Genomic DNA, 18,105 nt, shown 5'->3' with positions numbered 1-18,105 from the left:
CAGAAAGGCTGCAACACAGAGATAATTTAATCTTAAATGGAACTAGCAAATGGGAGAATACCTCTCACGTTAGGAAGGTTTTGTTAATATTATTCAACAGAGGGAGGAAGAGAAAGGAAGCCTGTGGAGGAGGCTGACCACTGTCACAACCTAATCTGGGATTTAATCTGTATTTTAGGGAGCAATTCTATGTATGTTTAGACAGAAAAAAGTCCTACAACTCCCAGCATTCCCCAGTCAGCATTCCCTCACCCATCTGGCTGGGGAATGCTGGTAGTTGTAGGACTTTTTTCTGTCTAAACTTGCATAGGATTGCACCATAAGGTACTTTTCTGAGATCCTCACGCAGAGACTGAATTGGCAGAGCTGGAAACTAAGCGCATATCTCTATGGAATTAGCTTCTACAAAATGTACTGATGGCCACCATCTTAAATGGCTTTAAAAAGGGTTTCGATAAATTCATGAAGTATAGGCTATCAATGACTACTGGTCATGATGGCTATATGCCACATCTGGTATCAGAGGCAGGATGTCTCTATACCAGTTGCTGGGAAACACAAGTGGGAAAGTGCTAATGTACCTGTATCCTACTTGTGGACTTGCCACAGGTAGCAGGTCGGCCACTGTGTGAACAGAATGCCGGACTAGATGGGCCTTTGGGCTGATCCGCAACACTCTTCCTAAGTTCTTCCCTCATAGTTCTATGAAAACCAGCAAAAGCATCAGTTACTGCATTAGCCATGATTACATTGTTTTTATGATGGAAAATGCAGAACTATAAAAACCCACAATGTTTTTATACCCCTCCTTCCTAGGTTTGCTTGTCTCCCCCACACCTTCATCTGCACATCCCCGCCCCAACCCTCCAGCACCACTGTACCCTTCCTTGCTGTTGGTCTGTTTGCAAGCACCCTGGACTGAGCAAGCAAAGGGCTCTATGTTGGTAGGTAAATGACTTGAACTCGCTTTCCATTGAGTGCTGCAAAAATCAAGGTGGTATGAGAATGGACAGCTAGGTGGGGTTCTGCCACATCATTGTACTTTGCTGGCATGTTTGGCAGCCGCTGCAATGTGTGTCCTGCAGAGTGACCTGCCCCAGGGAGCCCTTTACTCTAGCCTAGCTCTATAATTACTTTGCCTCCTTCCTTCCGTGCACCTTAGGGAGGCCAGAGAGATAAACAAATATAAACAACAGCCATGGCACCCAGCCGTTACTGGCTGACGTGCTTCTCAGCTGAGGCGAATATGTGGCACAATAAGGCTGGCAGGCCAGGGCATGCCCATGAAAGGAAGAAGGGGCTTGGGAGAATGAGGCTACCAGTGACCTGAACCCACAGGTGCAGCCTGTCCCTTTCGCATCCAGCCTGCCCCGAGAACAATCCTGTCAATTCCAGCTCCTTCAGACCACACCCTGGTAGGCGCAGTTGTTGCGAACATCTCTTGTGCAAAGATCGGCCACATGCACCTGTTTTCTCAGTATGTGTACGTGGCAGCTGGTGTATGCTTGGAGCCACCCCTAGACTCTAGAGTTTAGGGCAGTGGTGCAGAACCACTTTCAGCCCAAGGGACAGATTCCATTTTGGTGACGCTCTTGAGGGCTGCATTTCAGTGGTAGGCAGGCTGAAGGCAAAAGGGGTGAGGACCCCCCCCCCCTTACTAGCATATATTTTAGCTGAAAGTCCTATTGTTAATAACTAAGCCTTAGGGGAGGGACATTTCAATGTTTTAGAATGGGAAAAACTGCACAAAAGCTGAGAAACCAGCGAACCATCGGTGGTTGGGGAGAGGGGAAGCGGGCATGGCTTTCTGGGGAACCCAGAGGGCCGGATTTGGCTTCTGGGTCTAAGGTTCTGCACCCCTGGTGTAGAGTGTAAGGCCCAGGGCAGGGGTGCAGAACCTCTTTCATCCTGAGGGCTGAAATCCATTTTGGTGGGCGGGGCTGAAGGCAAAAGCGGGGTGGGGACAAAAAAACCAGCAAGTTTTAGCTTAAAGCTCTTCTTGCCAGTAACTAAGCCTTAGGAGAGATGCAAAAAGCTGGGAAACCACCAAACAATCAGTGGCTGGGAGAAAGGGGCTGGGGCCAGAGGAAGGGTCTATGGTCTTCTGGGGACCCCTGGAGGGTCAGGTTGGAACCCTGGGTCTGAGGTTCTGCACCCCTCTCCTAGGGCATCCAGTATGGGCCTAGGGCTGTGCCTCCCACCCTCCTCCAGGGCTGTGCCTCCCTTCCTCTTTACAACTACTCTTCAGACTTGTTACATACCAGCCATTCTGCTATGACTGACAGCACCTTGACCAATGACTCCGTTCTCTTATTGATCCTTGTTGTTGCTGTGGTGGTGGCACTATGGGCAGCATTAATTGGCATTAATTGGCTAGTGGCTGGGACAAATGGCCATTCATCCAACAGATGGCCCCCTAATTTGGTATATGTTGCATTTTTCAGAGACAGATCATGGAAGTGATGTTTCTCCCAGTAGTGAGCTCACCTCTAATGTTCCGTCTTGAGTCACTATCACTTCATCGTGGGTGGGAGTGAGTGAGATCCTTCATAACATGTGTGCAGGTGGTCTTCCTCATGGATCCCCAAGATCCTTAGGAGTGTTTACTTTAGAATTCCAGCCTGTCTGACAGATGGACTTCTGATGGGAAGTGTAACAATGGGCTTCCTTTGGAACTGGTGGTGAAGGAATCTCAGGGTGGAAAGGTATGCTTACTGTTGGTTCTTCTTGCTCCATCCCTGGAAGGAGGTTTGTGGTACACTATCCCACTATGATGTGCTTGTCCACTTAACATGGGGAGAAAACATGCCTTCTCCTCTGCCCTCCACTGTCTCAAAGATGAAAATAGATGCACTTTTGTCTGTTGGTAACTCACTTCAAGGATTATTGCTGGAGCTCCCTGCCCAATTACACATTGCTGAAGGCCCTTCTCTGTTTATGGCAGCCTTCCCCAACCAGGAGCCCTCCAGATGTGTTAGACTGCAACTGCCAGCATTCCCAGCCAGCATGGCCATTGACCATGCTAACTGGGAATGCTCAGACTTGCAGTTCAGCATATCTGGAGGGCACCAGGTTGGGGAAGGCTGGTTTATGGTATGCTGCATTTATTTAATCTGCAAGAGCTGTCCTGCATTGGCTTCCAAAGCAAGTTTCTTTAAACATATACAGACACACTTAAGAATGTTTAATATAATGTTTAATCTTGCAGCAGATCGGATTGTACTCATTACGATCAAAAATATTCAGAACTATTTGCTGTCTGGGGAAGTAGTAACAGAGGATACAGAAGGGAAAGAGTGCATTGCCATTTTGTGTCCATATGCATTCACAGTGAAGTCAAGATGTATATAATTTCCATTATATATAAACTATTGATTGCTGAAAACCTATCTGTCCTGGCAAGCTTTTGTCATGATAGGCAGATGAGCTTTTATATGGTGAACCTTTTGTAAGGCTTTTTATCCGCTGAGCCCATTTTTTATATTGTTTCCTTTTTCTATGGATTGTGGTATTGTTATTGTTGCAGGCCATTCCGAGTAATATGAGTGCATTAGAAGGGCAGGATAGAAATCTTTGGATTAATTTCTCCCCCACCCCACCCCGAGGCATAACTTATAAAGACCCAGGGGAAATGGCTGAAAGAACCTAAATAATAGAAAGTCTAGCAGCTGAAAGCATTTCTACATGAGGCTTTTATCCTGCCCCTTTTACCGAGGCTGCTTCTTCCAGATTCTTCCTATGATTAAGATCTGCTCCTTTACACATGCTTTTTTCGGGGGGGGGGGGTGTCTTTCTTTGCTTTTCTATGTTTCATTATACAGCCACTAAATCGTGCTGTGGTATAGCAGAAAGGTGCAATTACATAACACTCTCATTCTGCCATTTCTAAATAATACTAGGCTTTCCAAGTTAGGGAAAAAAACTGTGATGATGCTTGCAAAGCACTGGAAGATGATGGTGTTGTGCAAAGGACCCACAAACTACCATGAGTGAGCAATCATGAGCATACAATAAAAGCCTCACATAGAAAGGTTCTCATACAAATAAAATTAGCCTACAGAGGTCATCTTCAAAGGCACGCTTTGTGTTCCCTCCAGCACCTGAAGCATGGTGGGTGGCAAGGCAAAACAGGGCCTTCTTAGTGGTGTTGCCTAGATTGTGGAACTCCCTCCCAAGAGAGGCCTGCCATTCAGCTCACTGGTGAGTTTCAGACAACTTAGGGTGGCCACTTACACATTGCCAAAAAAGAGGAAACGCATCACCAATAAAAAGGACACCGATTTGCATATGTACATGCCAGTTTATAAGTATAGATGCAATTGTAGAAATTATTGCTATAATTTAAACAGAAAGGTAACACATCTCACCATCATTTGGGAAGATTGTGAGCAGGTGTCCTGTATGACTGTGCAGTGTGCTGTTCGAATGCGAACTGTGAATGGGCAACTTCAAGGCTGCTGCTCTCTTTTCTGATGGTTCTTTATCTTTAAAATGGACTTGGACAGGACTGCCCTTTGAACAAGGAGCCCTCTGAGGGTACAAAGCAGCATCATATATTTTCATATATGCTTCATATTATATGGCAGCATGCAAATAACTAAAGAACTGTTATAGGAGAAGTTTGGAGTGGGTGGCTCAGCTGGAAATGGAGAAATCTCAGTATAGGATGAGGAGACCTGGCTTGGCAGCAGTACATATGAAAAGGATCTAGGTGTCTTAATTGATCACAAGTCGAACATGAGCCAGTGCTATGACACAGCTGCTAAAAGAGCTAATACAATCATAGGCTGCTCTAACAGAATCATAGCATCCAGATCATAAGAAGTAATAGTTCTACTCTATTCTTTCCAGGTTGGCATGTACCTGGAGTACTGTGTCCAGTTCTGGGCGCCACAGTTAAAGAAGGACCTTGACAAACTGGAGCGTGTCCAGAGGAGGGTGGACAGTGAGAGGTTCAGAAAGCAAGTCCTATGAGGAATGGTTGAAAGAGCTGGGCCTGTTTAGCCTGGAGAAGAGAAGATTAAGGGAAGATGTGATCACAGTCTTCAAATATCTGAAGGGCTGTCATGCAGAAGACGGAGCAAACTTATTCTCTGTTGCTCCAGAAGGCAATGTGTTGTTCCTTGATTTAAGAAGCAACGCTGCAAACTATTGTACACTCACAACAACCACTTCATCTTTAGTATAAAATGTTTAGTACTTTAGTATAAGAATATTCCATCTCAATTAACCTCCCAGGTTGTTTTGTCTCACTTCCCCAGTGCAGCTGGCCACATTCCTTCACTCCTATTCTGTTTCTGATTGTCCCTTCCAGCCCATCTCTTAAAGCTGCCTTGCCCAGCCTGGTGCCCTCCATCCTGGCTGGGGATGGTGGGAGTTGTAATCCAACCCATCTGGAGCTCACCAGGTTGGGGGAGGCTATCTTAAAGGAAACCTACCTTCACACGTAAGACCAGAACTAATGGGTGGAAATTGCAAGGAAGCAGATTTCAGATAAACATTAGGAGAAATGTCCTAATCGTAAGAGCAGCTTGACAGTGGAACAGTCCAGCAGGGGCTGGATGGCCATCTGTCAGAGAGGCTGTAATTGCATCTTGTACTGCAGACCCTGCATTGAGTAGGGGATAGGACTACATGGTTTCCAAGGTCCCTTCTAACTATGATTCTATGAATAAAGGAGACCTTGAGCAATGAGATGTCACCCCATCTGTACCTTCTAAGACAAAGGATTGAAGTGGGGTCTCTTACAGCAATTCCTCTATTTGTTAGGAAAGTCAATGAAGGGCAAGTGTGCGACAGAGGGTCACTGTAGGATTAGCTAAAGGAATCTGGGAGGCATGCATGCCTCATTTGCTTGGTTTGCAGGAGGTAGTGCTTTGCTGTGGCAGTTTTCACTATGAGACACATTAACAAGGAAGAATGTATAAATATCCAAAGGTCACTTGGCGCCACTGTATCAGAATAGGATTAGCAGCTGCTTTCGCCATTAGCAATATATGGAAGATCTGACCATGCACTTGGGTTGTAGGCAGTGAAAAATGGTGGAAAAGATTGCATTCAGGGATCGCACTTAACAGTCTTATCAATTGTCAAGTAATGACATCATCCATTAATTCAGAAAAAGTGGTCCATACGAAGTTTCACTATGGACGGGTGGTTTGCTGAGAAGAATACCCAAACATCCATTTACGAAGGTTAACTCTGAATCACCTTGGGCAAAACAGAGAAGACATAAGCTAGAGATTTTTTAACTGCTCAGTCCACTTCTCCATGACAGCCTGGAGGACAAGCAATAGAAACAGTACCGTTCCAGCACACATAGGCGACAGCAGGGGTGGGCAACTTGTGGCCCTTCAGATTTTTGGCCTACAACTCCCATCATCCCTCACCATTGGCTATGCTGGCTAGGGCTGCTGGGAGTTGTAGGCCAAAACATTTGGATGGCCACAAGTTGCCCATCCCTGGACTACAGTGTGCCACCAGTGTTATCTCCCATTCTGCTAGGCATTAGCAGGAGCCCAGACCAGCTTTCTCTAACCTGGCATCCTCCCCAGCCATTGTGACCAATAACTATGCTGGCTGTGGATGGTGGGGGTTGTAATCCAACACATCTGAAGGATACCAGGTTGGGGAAGGACAGCCTGGGCAATACAGAAACTGTCTGCCTTATTCAGTGTTTGAGGCACTTTTAATCTAGTATATAATAAAAACTAATAGGGATAAAACTGTATGTAATATTGATGTGGCTTTTGAGCTCTGAGTCCTGCCTTTTGTCTCTCCTCTCTAGCAGGAATGATGTTATAGTTGTCCACATAGGAGAGAAGAACTGAAATTCCCCAATGTTTTGAAAACCTTGAGCTCCTGATATTCTGGGTAAAGTGTAATTGCCCTGAAAGGGGATGACCGAGGTGAGATGGAAAAGATTAGATTGCATGTGGAGAGATGGGAAAGTGGCACTCAGGAGTTTGTTCTCACGCGTTGTATCATTGTGGAGGCATTGTAAGGTCACACAAGGAGGGGCTGGGCTGCAGAGAGAGTTCCCAGGACGTGTATGTGTAGAGGCCTCCTGCGTTATTGTGCTGCACTTGCACAGGAGGCTTATGCGCATGTGCCACGTGGCCTGCAGTGTTAAAGAAGCCTTCCTGACCTACAACGGAACCTGACAGAATGGAGTTTTCAGTCTGCTTTGGTTGGATGGAACAGCAAATCTGCTGTTGAGTTTTGCTTTGAGCAGAATTCAGCAGTATTATTTCGCAAAAGAACCATGTGCAGAGTGACACAGAGAACGGCAACCAGACAGGCTTCAGAAAGCCTGTTGACTATCTTGCATAGGTGCTAGCAGGACAGGAGTACTATAGTGGCCATCTTACCAGGAGCAGAGAATCCTGGCCATTCAGATCCCATTAGTATTGTGGAAAGCCTAGATTTACATTGATTTCAGCTTTACAATGTACATTGTACAGATTTACAGTGTTTATATTGATTTCAGCTGAATATTGCCAGCTTCAGATACCAGCCTTCAAATGGTAGGAGAAATGTAGTTTCACCTTCAAATGCAAAATACCTGCTAGTTTTGGACATTAACGGGAAGGAAAAATATCTTTAAGGTTCTTTATTACCAAATTTGGCACAGCTAGGTGGAGTGAGCTGACATATCTGTGCAACCTGCACCATTGTATGCCCATCAATCTCAACCTGGTCAATTATCTGGGGGGGATTTTTTAAATCTGTGATTATATGGTTTACTTGATGAATCTACTAATTATCTTGATTAAATCTCCCAGCCCTAATTATTTCATTTTGGAGCACACACACACAAAAGGATCCTAAATGTGAGGATCAAATGACTGTGACTATTTCTACCCACATAATAAGATCAAAGTGAATGCATCAGCCAGAAAGACCCCCTGTCATTTGACAATACATGAACTTTGGGGGCTTGTCACACAATCCTGATTTGAACACAGTATCTCCCACAAATGACAAAGTATCATACCTAACTTTGCTCAGTAAACATCCCAACAATATTATTTTCTTTCTTGCACAACATGATACTTGTGACCAAACTGTACCAACAAACAGGTTATTGTACTGATGTGCTGGCATGCAAATACACTCACCTACATCTCACTTCTCATGGAGGCATATGAAACCTCAGCTCCTTGCTTGAGAACCAAAGAAGAACCAGTAGCACATGCCGATATTCATCACACATGCCTTAGTTACCGTGGCTCCCTGAAACACTCTGGGGTACTTCAGCCTCTCCTTAATGCTGTCTGATCTAACCAGCTTGTATGGTTCACACAATGAATGGAATTGATGACTTGGCATATCACACTTAACCACACGCTAAGCCACGATGGGTGACTAGCCACGCTTTGGAGGTTGTTTTGCGAACAACCCACAGTATGTGGTTGTTGTGCCCAACAGTCCATCAGCTAAACAACCCTCCGTGCATGGCTTGTTTCCCCACTCCTGCCCCCTTGCTAGGTCCTAGTCCTGCAGCCCGCTCAGGCACGTATCCCAGCTGCTCAGGCAGCAGAATAGGCATTCCATGATCCCTCACTCCACCACAACATCGGCAACCCCTTTTCATATTCCTTTTGAAAATGAGTTTTGGTGGGGCAGGCTTTTAAAGTTAGAACACAGACCACTGCATAAAAGAATTCAGGTTCCACAACACTGTGTGGAGGGTCTCCTGGGTATATGAATATGTGTGATTACTGCTTTAGTTACAGAGCAGAGGCAGTTAAGAACAGCATTTGTGGAAGTCATAGTGCTGCAGTGGATGAGAAAAGCTGCACTGGCCAAAATGTCCTGCACAACTAGGGATCCCATCTCCTGGGTGACATCTGCTCACACTCATAATTCCAGGTCTCTGTAATGCTCTTTTACATTTGCTTTGCAAATTGCCCCAGTACCACTGTCCATTTGGCATGCTCCACTTATTTTGTTAGTAACAATGGGTACCCCCTCCTGGATGCCCAAAATTATTCAGATTTTTAAAAGCAGCCATTCCAGCAGTCTGTACAGAGGCAGATGAGAGGGGTAAGCAGGGCCATTCCACCAGCTGTGTTGAAAGACTACTTAATTTTGTCCTCTTCCCTTCCCATCTCTTTTTCCTTGCATGTTGTGTCTTTTTAGACTGTAAGCCTGCAGGCAGGGGCCGTCTTGTTTTAATGACTGCATGTAAGCCAGTCTGGAAGCCATTTTGGCTGAGGAGCAAGATAAAAATACTTCAAACAAACAAATCAATAAATGTATGCTGAATCAAAGTCCTCTAAGCTCCTCTATCCTTCCAATGACATCCCTAAGAGTGTGATGGGGCTTTTGTAAACCTTGGAGCCCACCGACCCCACCCAGCATGTTGCAACTTCCTGGAGGCAGAGGGGAAGGCAAAAAAGAACCCCTCCCTTATATTGAAGGGCTCTTGATGTGGAGGAGGCCCGGATCAAGGCCCTGGATACTGCCAAGCAAAAGGAGGACAAGTGCGGAGGGTTCTGAGAAATACATGTGGATCCATTTTGGATTGGCCCAGACTCCAGTGGGTCTGATCCAAAATGGATACATTAGGGTAGAGGTCATAGATCTGGTTCTGATGCCCCCCCCCCTTCAGATTTTAATGGGAACACTCTGATGGCTCAGTTTGGATATTTATTTACTTATTTATTTAATACAGGGGTGGGCAACTTGTGGCCCTCCAGATATTTTGGCCTATAATTCCCATCACCCCTAGCCAGCAAAACCAATGGTAATGGTTAATGGAAGTTGTAGGCCAAAACATCTGGAGGGCCTGAAGATGTCAACCCCTGATTTATAGGCTGCCCTATAACAGAGTTCTCAAGGTAGGTTACATCAATAGCTTGTGGTGAGATACTGGCCAATTTCTTGCTTGCCATTGCTTACGCGTGTATAAAATAAATGCATATTAGCATAAAGGGTCCCCTCTCAAGGACCTGAGAATAATTTCCCATGATGTCTCTGGCAAAGGTGCCATTCTAGCCACATAGAAGCAGTAAGGCAGGACTGTTAAGGCTTATGCGAGTCCTCTCTGGGGCCAGTCCACATTAGAGGACACACATCAGCCTCATTTGCTAATCATATTCTGAACTGTATTCACAGGTGTTTTGTTGATAAACTGCACTGTCACCTCTACTAACGTTTAGACAGCTGAACACACGAAAATGCACACATGCCGCCGCCGCCACCACCATCAGTGCTAGCACCAGGTTTTGAGGAGGCCCTGGACAAGACTTTCTCAGTTGACCTACCTGTTCCTTGTTGCCATGGTTGCCACCAACACCAGCTTATGCCCTTTCCAATCCTCACCACTGCCTAGAGCAGGGGTGGGCAACCTGTGGCCCTCCAGATGTTTTGGCCTACAACTCTCATCAGCCTTAGCCAGCATAAACAATGGTGAGAGATGATGGGAGTTGCAGGACAAATCATCTGGAGGGTCACAAGTTGATCATCCCTAGCCTAAAGGTAGAGGGGTGGCCATAAAAGCAAGTAATGACAGCAACGGTGACAACAAAGAGTAGTATTCCCTGTGGCTCACATGGTGAGGAAATGGCCTTCATGAATGTCCACTTCCCAGCATGTTCTGGGTTGCATGTACATTTTAAGGAATGCAGTACTAGGCCAAGGTAGGCATACTTGCCACACTGGAAACCTCATGGATAATTATGCCACAGCAAGGATCCCAGTATAACTGGGCCCTTATTCTGCAGGTTTCTAAGCTTAAAGAACAACCCAACCCCATTTACTGCTGTGGCTACTCATTTTTACTTACACAGGCATAATGCATTACTCACAAATGATGTTGGTGTGACATGTCAAGCATGATTAAAACCTTTTATTATGTTACAACACTATATGGTATATCACAGCCAACACATTTCCTCAGAACTACCTAGTTGCAATCATAGTCTTTAAAAGACAGCTCGACACATAGGTGACAAATAGGAAGGAAACTTCAAGTCTGGATGACACCCCCACCACCTCTCTCACACACACATACACTGAAAATCCAGCATTTTTGCCCGAGAAATTAGAAGTATAGCGGGCCCCCTTTTGCCCTAGTAGTTCAGTAGATTCTGTGTGGCTTTAAAGAGGCCAGCAGTGGGGCAGCTAATTTCCGCTCCCCTCTAACCCTCCTTCTCCTCCTCCAGCTGTGACTTTGTTGCTGGGCTCCTGTCTGGCAAGAATTTGGCTCTTCACCTTTATCCTTCAGAGTGTTTCTTCAAGAAGGTGGAAATATGTGGTGGTTTGCTCCCCTCCCTCCTCATGCTTCTCCAGTGTAATGAGCCCTTCTTCTCTTCAGTAGGAAGATAAAATGCTTTGGCTGAAAAAGAAAATGCTTCAGCAAGTAGCACAACAGCTCCTGTTTCTCTGTTCCAGTCCTGTCCACACCCTTTCCCTAGTCAAACACTCAGATGCTTATGGTCAGATAGTAACCAGGAAGTTTTTCTGAGGGCCTTGAAAAACAGGCAGAGGAAAAGGTAGCAGGCTCTTCCCTCTGTATCCAAGTAAACCCTGCCCAGTCAGAGACCCAGCAAGACAAAAACACTGAATGATACCCATGAATGAAGAGGCCTGATATAGAAGAGAGGGTCCACATCTCTTTAAAGCAAACTGGCATGGGGAGTTTTCACAGCTATGCTGCTTAGCTTGTCCAAATCTAGTTGCCTACAATGGCAGGCAACTAGATTTGCTTGTGGACAGTCTAGGGTGGATCACAGGGCAGAGGGCCTACACTGGTTTCCCTCTCCCCTAATATCAGGGGCGCAGAACCTCAGGCTCAGGGACCAAATACAGACCACCAGTGGTCCCAAAACAGCCCTTCAGGGGGTTCCCAAATGGCCCCACCCTTTCCTCTGGTTCCACCCCTTTTCCTCCAACCATCAATTGTTTGGTGGTTTCCCAGCTTTTGTGCCATTCCCCCCCACCCCCATTCTTAAAGGTTGAAATGCCTCTCCTAAAGCTTAATTGCTAGCAATGAGAGCTTTAAGCTACAATATGCTGGTGTTTTTTGGCATTAGCCCTGCCCCCTTTGCCCTGCCCACATAGGGATAGGGCCCCTGAGAGAATTCTACAAAATGGAATTTGGACCCTGGACTGAAAGAGGTTCAACAACACCCCTGCTTTACATGCTGTATTGCTCAGTACAGTGATGTCACAGGCATTGTCCTATCCAATAGGTGCTCACAATGCTGGTACAACATTCCAAAATAGGCACAAACCAGCTTAGCTGAACAACCACTATTTACCAAGAAGCAGTGTGAGGAGAGTCCTGGGGGAACAGCTGAGCCATGTGGACATGCCTAAGGGAAAAAGGGTGACCAGAAGACATGCAGAGGGTGCACTGGGAAACCTTAGAGGAGTCACATTGTGTTACGTGTCCTGTTTCATCACCTCTGGGAAGATCAGTAAAATCCAAGGGCAATGAACATGGAACAAAAGGCCGCCAGCAGGAGACTGCGTATCCAGTAGCAGAGAGCAGGATCCCAGGGAGCTGGTCAGAATTAGATAATATACAGGACCTGGGAGAGCTCCCAAGGAAGCAGATGTTGTCCCAATTAAGTATATAGTCATAACAACTTGCACTGGAGATAAATAGGTAGATAGACAGACGGACAGATAGATAGATATTCTTGGCTGCCACTGCTTCCCTTTTTATAAAAGGAGCTTATAAAAAGTTGTCTCATACACACACACACACACACACACGACATAAGTATTTGATAAATGATTATGAAATATATATGGTAATGTTTACTTCAGGTTTTGTCTCATGTATTGCATGTCTACTTAAAAGCAAATCCCACTGAATTGAATGGGATTTATTCCTAGGTAAGGGTGTATAGGATTGCAGCTTAAACCAGCTATGGGGGAAGCTGCATCTGAACAAGCCCATAGACATGAATGGTGTAAGGTGTAGCCTTTGTAACTGGCACCTCTAGCCTGCCCCGCCCCCTGCAAAAAAAATGTTACCAGATTTTGCATAGCTGAAGGCTCTGTCTGCTTTAAGCATTAGAGTATTAAATGAATTGTACCCTATACAAATAATAATAATAATTTGAAGATAACTGGTTTATTTAATAGAGGCCTATACTGGAAGAACTTTCAGTTTATAATGCCTCCAACAGAAAGAGTCAATGAATTTCCTGCCAGGTAGTGCATTTCCCCATTCTCCAACACATTTTTGTGGTGTGTGTATTGCTGTTTGCTAAGTGGATTAGGAGCTAGGACATAGTATTTACTTTTATCTGAATTGCATCAAGAATAGCTGGCCCCCTACCTGAAAGGAATGTCCCAATTAAATTACAAATGACATGTCCTAAGTGTAAGGACTGAAGACTGGTAGAGACAAACAAAGCATTCAGCCCCCTACTCAAGATTGGTGCATAGGGACACCTAGTGGATAAAACATGTTGGCTGAAGGTCTTTTAAAAATAACAACAGGTTTTTGTATGTCACCAATTTCTTGCTGCGCTTGTAAAATCTCTAAAATGTCATCCAGTCTGCCTTTCTTATGCAACAAGGAAGCAAGGCTTACAGGCTTCAAAAAGCTATGAATTGCTTAGTCATATTATGTCATCTGTTTGGATACATGAGGATAATTTTGAGCCATGTTTTTCTTTATTCAGTGTTTAGAACTGAGATTCTAGATAATGCTTTCTTTTCTTTGCCCTAAGCATCCAAACATCTCTGCACCTCAAGAAAACAACTGCAGAAAGAGAATTGTCAAGAGGAAACTTTTTGAGGATGGTGTGCTGATGTGAACTCCTGAAATGAGAGAGAATGTCTAGGGACTTATTCCCATCTCCACATGCAGGGATTATAGCGTTCAGCTCCATTTAATAATAATTGGCTTAATGTGAGTCAGCTATATCTGTGCAACAAGTTGGGACCCAAATGGTCCTTTAACTGCCCATTTTATATCTAGACCAGAAGAAACAGCTTGCAGAGTACAATATTAATTAATACCCTTCTAATGTAGTGTGGCATCTTCCAAGAAATGTTACGTAGGTAAAGCGTATGTGTTTGTAACGTGTGTACAATACAGTCTCATCCCCTGTGAGAAACAAACTAAGAGCCAGAATGGTGTAGTGGTTAGAGTGTTGGACTAGGATGTGGGAGATCTGGGTTCTAGTCCCCACTTGGCCATGAAGCTCACTGGATGACTTTAGGCCTCTCCCTGACTCAGCCTAACAGCATTGTTGTGAGGATAAAATGGAGAGAAGGATTATGTATGCTACTTTAGGTTCCTTGGAGGCCAGGTGGGATATAAATGTAGTAAATAATTCAGCTGCCTCTACTTTTACTTTAAAATGGGTTATTTCCACAGATCTTTGTAGATCTAGAGGCATTTTCACAGGTGACACCTATGTTAAACATGGCAGTGCCACTTGCTTTCCAAGGAATGATGTGTAGGATCTGGCTGCACTTAGGCACTCTGCTCCTCTGCATGTTTGCTTAGAAGTAAGTCCCACTGAGTTCAGAAGCACTTGCTCACAAATAAGTGTGCACAGGTTTGGACTGCTAGTTGAGAATGCAGCTCTTGTGACAGTTGTTGTTGTTCAGTCGTTCAGTTGTGTCCGACTCTTCGTGACCCCATGGACCATAGCACGCCAGGCCTTCCTGTCCTGCGCTCTCTCCCGGAGTGTGCTCAAGTTCATATTCATCGCATCGGTGATGCTATCTAGCCATCTCACCCTCTGCCGTCCCATTCTCCTTTTGCCTTCAGTCTTTCCCAGCATCAGGGTCTTTTCCAGTGAGTTTTCTCTTCGCATTAGGTGGCCAAAATATTGGAGCTTCAGCTTCATTATCTGTCCTTCAAATGAGCACTCAGGGTTGATTTCCTTTAGGATGGACTGATTTGACCTCCTTGCAGTCCAGGGGACTCGTAAGAGTCTTCTCCAGCACCACAGTTCGAAAGCATCAATTCTTCGGCGCTCAGCCTTCCTTATAGTCCAGCTCTCACAGCCATGCATTACTACTGGGAAAACCATAGCTTTGATTAGACGGACCTTTGTCGGCAAGGTGATGTCTCTGCTTCTTACTATGCTGTCTAGGTTGGCCATAGCTTTCCTCCCAAGGAGCAAGCGTCTTTTAATTTCATGGCTACAGTCACCGTCTGCGGTGATCTTGGAGCCCAAGAAAGTAAAATCTGTCACTGCTTCCATTTCTTCCCCTTCTATATGCCAGGAAGTGATGGGGCCAGATGCCATGATCTTCGTTTTTTTAATGTTGAGTTTCAAACCAGCTTTTGCACTCTCCTCTTTCACCCTCAACAAGAGGCTCTTGAGATCCTCTTCGCTTTCTGCCATTAGGGTGGTATCGTCTGCATATCGGAGGTTGTTGATAATTCTCCCAGCAATCTTAATTCCGACCTGTGATTCATCCAACCCGGCATTTCTCATGATGTACTCTGCATATAAGTTAAATAAGCAAGGTGACAATATGCAGCCTTGTCGTACTCCTTTCCCAATTTTGAACCAATCGGTTGTTCCATGTCTGGTTCTTACTGTTGCTTCTTGACCCTCGTACAGGTTTCTCAGGAGACAGGTAAGGTGGTCTGGTACTCCCATCACTTTAAGAATTTGCCACAGTTTGTTGTGATCCACACAATCAAAGGCTTTAGCGTAGTCAATGAAGCAGAAATAGACGTTTTTCTGGAATTCTCTTGCTTTCTCCATGATGCAGCGAATGTTGGCGATTTGATCTCTAGTTCCTCTGCCTCTTCTAAACCCAGCTTGTACTTCCGGTAGTTCTCGGTTCGCATACTGCTGAAGCCTAGCTTGTAGGATTTTGAGCATCACCTTGCTGGCATGTGAAATGAGCGCAATTGTGCGGTAGTTTGAACACTCTTTGGCGTTGCCCTTCTTTGGAATTGGAATGTAAACTGACCTTTTCCAGTCTTGTGGCCACTGTTGAGTGTTCCAGATTTGTTGGCATATTGAATGCAGCACTTGAACAGCATCATCTTTTAGGATTTTAAATAGCTCGGCTGGAATACTGTCATCTCCGCTAGCTTTGTTGTTACTAATGCTTCCTAAGGCCCACTTGACTTCACTCTCTAGGATGTCCGGCTCAAGTTCAGTGACTGCACTATCATGGCTATCAGGGACATTCAGATCTTTCCTGTATAGTTCTTCTGTGTATTCTTTCCACCTCTTCTTAATCTCATCTGCTTCTGTTAGGTCCCTGCCTTCTTTGTCCTTTATCATGCCCGTCTTTGCACAAAACGTTCCCTTGAGATCTCCAATTTTCTTGAAGAGATCTCTAGTCTTTCCCATTCTGTTGTTTTCCTCGATTTCTTTGCATTGTTCATTTAAGAAGGCCTTCTTGTCTCTCCTTGCTATTCTCTGGAAATCTGCATTCAGTTGGGTATATCTTCCCCTTTCTCCCTTGCTTTTCTCTGCCCTTCTTTCGTGAGCTACTTGTAAAGCCTCATCAGACAGCCACTTTGCTTTCTTGCATTTCTTTTTCTTTGGGATGGATTTCGTTGCTGCCTCCTGAACAATGTTACGGACCTCTGTCCATAGTTCCTCAGGCACTCTGTCTATCAGGTCTAATCCCTGAAATCTATTCCTCACCTCCACTGTATATTCATCAGGGATATGATTTAGGTCATACCTGAACAGTTTAGTGGTTTCCCCGACGTTCTTCAATTTAAGCCGAAATTTTGCAAGAAGCAGCTCATGATCTGAGCCACAGTCAGCTCCAGGTCTTGTTTTTACTGACTGTATGGAGCTTCTCCATCTTTGGCTGCAAAGGACATAATCAATCTGATTTCGATATTGCAAAAAGGAAACAAGACAGAACTGGATTCTTGAGACATACCCTTCAGCATCTGATGGGGGGAAAATAGAAATATTTCTGTAAGTAATGTGAACCAAGTATTATCAGGTAGTAATGAACAAGTTCCATCTTTAAGATCTAGTAGCATGCCCTTCTGAATAATTTTTGAAAATTATGTGTGAACATACTGGAAAGCTCATTTTTGCATTTAGATATTGTCTATAGTGTATAATTCTATTTTCATTCACCTTACAAATTACAAAATCCTTCACACTTTCAAAATACAGCACACACTAGCAATGTTCTGACATTATGTTCCCAAGTAATCTTATGGCACAATTCTATGCACGTTTAGACAGAAAAATAGTTCAACTCCCAGCATTCCCCAGGTTGGCTGGGAATGCTAGGAGTTGTAGGACTTCTTTCTGACAAAACATGCATAGGGCTGCACCCTTAACATATCTGTGATAGAGGTCATAGCCCTTTCTAGAATGCAAAGAGCTTTTAATATTTATATGGGTGGTATTTCCTCCAGGCAAATTGTTACAATTGCCAAAGAAGTCCAGGAACAAGGGGTGCTTCCAGAAGAGGTTTTTGTTGCGCCATTATCCTGCCACACTCACAGAAATCTACAGGGCGTCCAGACATTATCATTTCCCACTCATAACCCACCTGTGTTTTCCTGCTGCTGCTTCCGTTCTTTTTCTTACTGCAGACAATCCATTAAGGTAAGAAAGACTGAAATAGCTTCACAGTGCCTTCCAGTTGTTAGCGCTGGGCGCCCTCCATCTGGAAGGACTCAAGGCAGAATATAGGCAAACCTATATATAAGTCATGAACGTGAGAAAACAGGATCTGCATTTGTTAAATTACTTCAGTTAGAGGATATTCTTAAACCAGTGTACTCTGGTTTAAGAATTTAATTACAGTTGAGTAATTAAATATGGCTACAATCCTATACACATTTACCTAGGGGTAAGTCCCACTGATTTCAATGGGGCTTATTTCTGAGTAGACAGGTATAAGATTTCTCTGTAAATGCCTTGTATATCTTATCTGGCAGGTACACACACACTAAACCAAGGATGCTTTAAGTCTCGATGGCTGAAAGTGACTCAGGTTGCACAACCCCAGCCACAACTAGCTCCGCCCGTTTAGCGCCGTAACAAGCCGCCGCCGCCGCCATGGAGTGCCTCCCTCTCACGGCATCACACCTCCGCCCGAGATTCCTAAACTCGGCGGCGTTAGATGCCCCTCCCAATATGGCCGAAGTCTGAGGGTCTCCGGTTTGCCACATTC

General features: G+C 44.8%; 1 long non-coding RNA gene across 1 annotated transcript; it reads right to left on the bottom strand.

The window, feature by feature from the left end:
• Positions 1-10,824: 10,824 nt before the first annotated feature.
• On the bottom strand, positions 10,825-18,070 carry LOC146354096 (uncharacterized). The gene is made up of 4 exons (XR_014788301.1): positions 17,776-18,070; positions 17,479-17,627; positions 16,642-16,858; positions 10,825-11,344 (listed from the first exon to the last, which is right to left on the bottom strand). It is a non-coding gene; the product is annotated as an uncharacterized LOC146354096 (long non-coding RNA).
• Between the last annotated feature and the right edge of the window lie 35 nt (positions 18,071-18,105).

The sequence above is a fragment of the Heloderma suspectum genome, chromosome 2, assembly GCF_057233095.1.
Source record: "Heloderma suspectum isolate Gila_16-S chromosome 2, 16-S_ref, whole genome shotgun sequence".
Classification (NCBI taxonomy): Eukaryota; Metazoa; Chordata; class Lepidosauria; order Squamata; family Helodermatidae; genus Heloderma; species Heloderma suspectum.
Note: the sequence above shows the minus strand (reverse complement) of the source record. Positions and strands in the feature narration are given on the sequence as shown.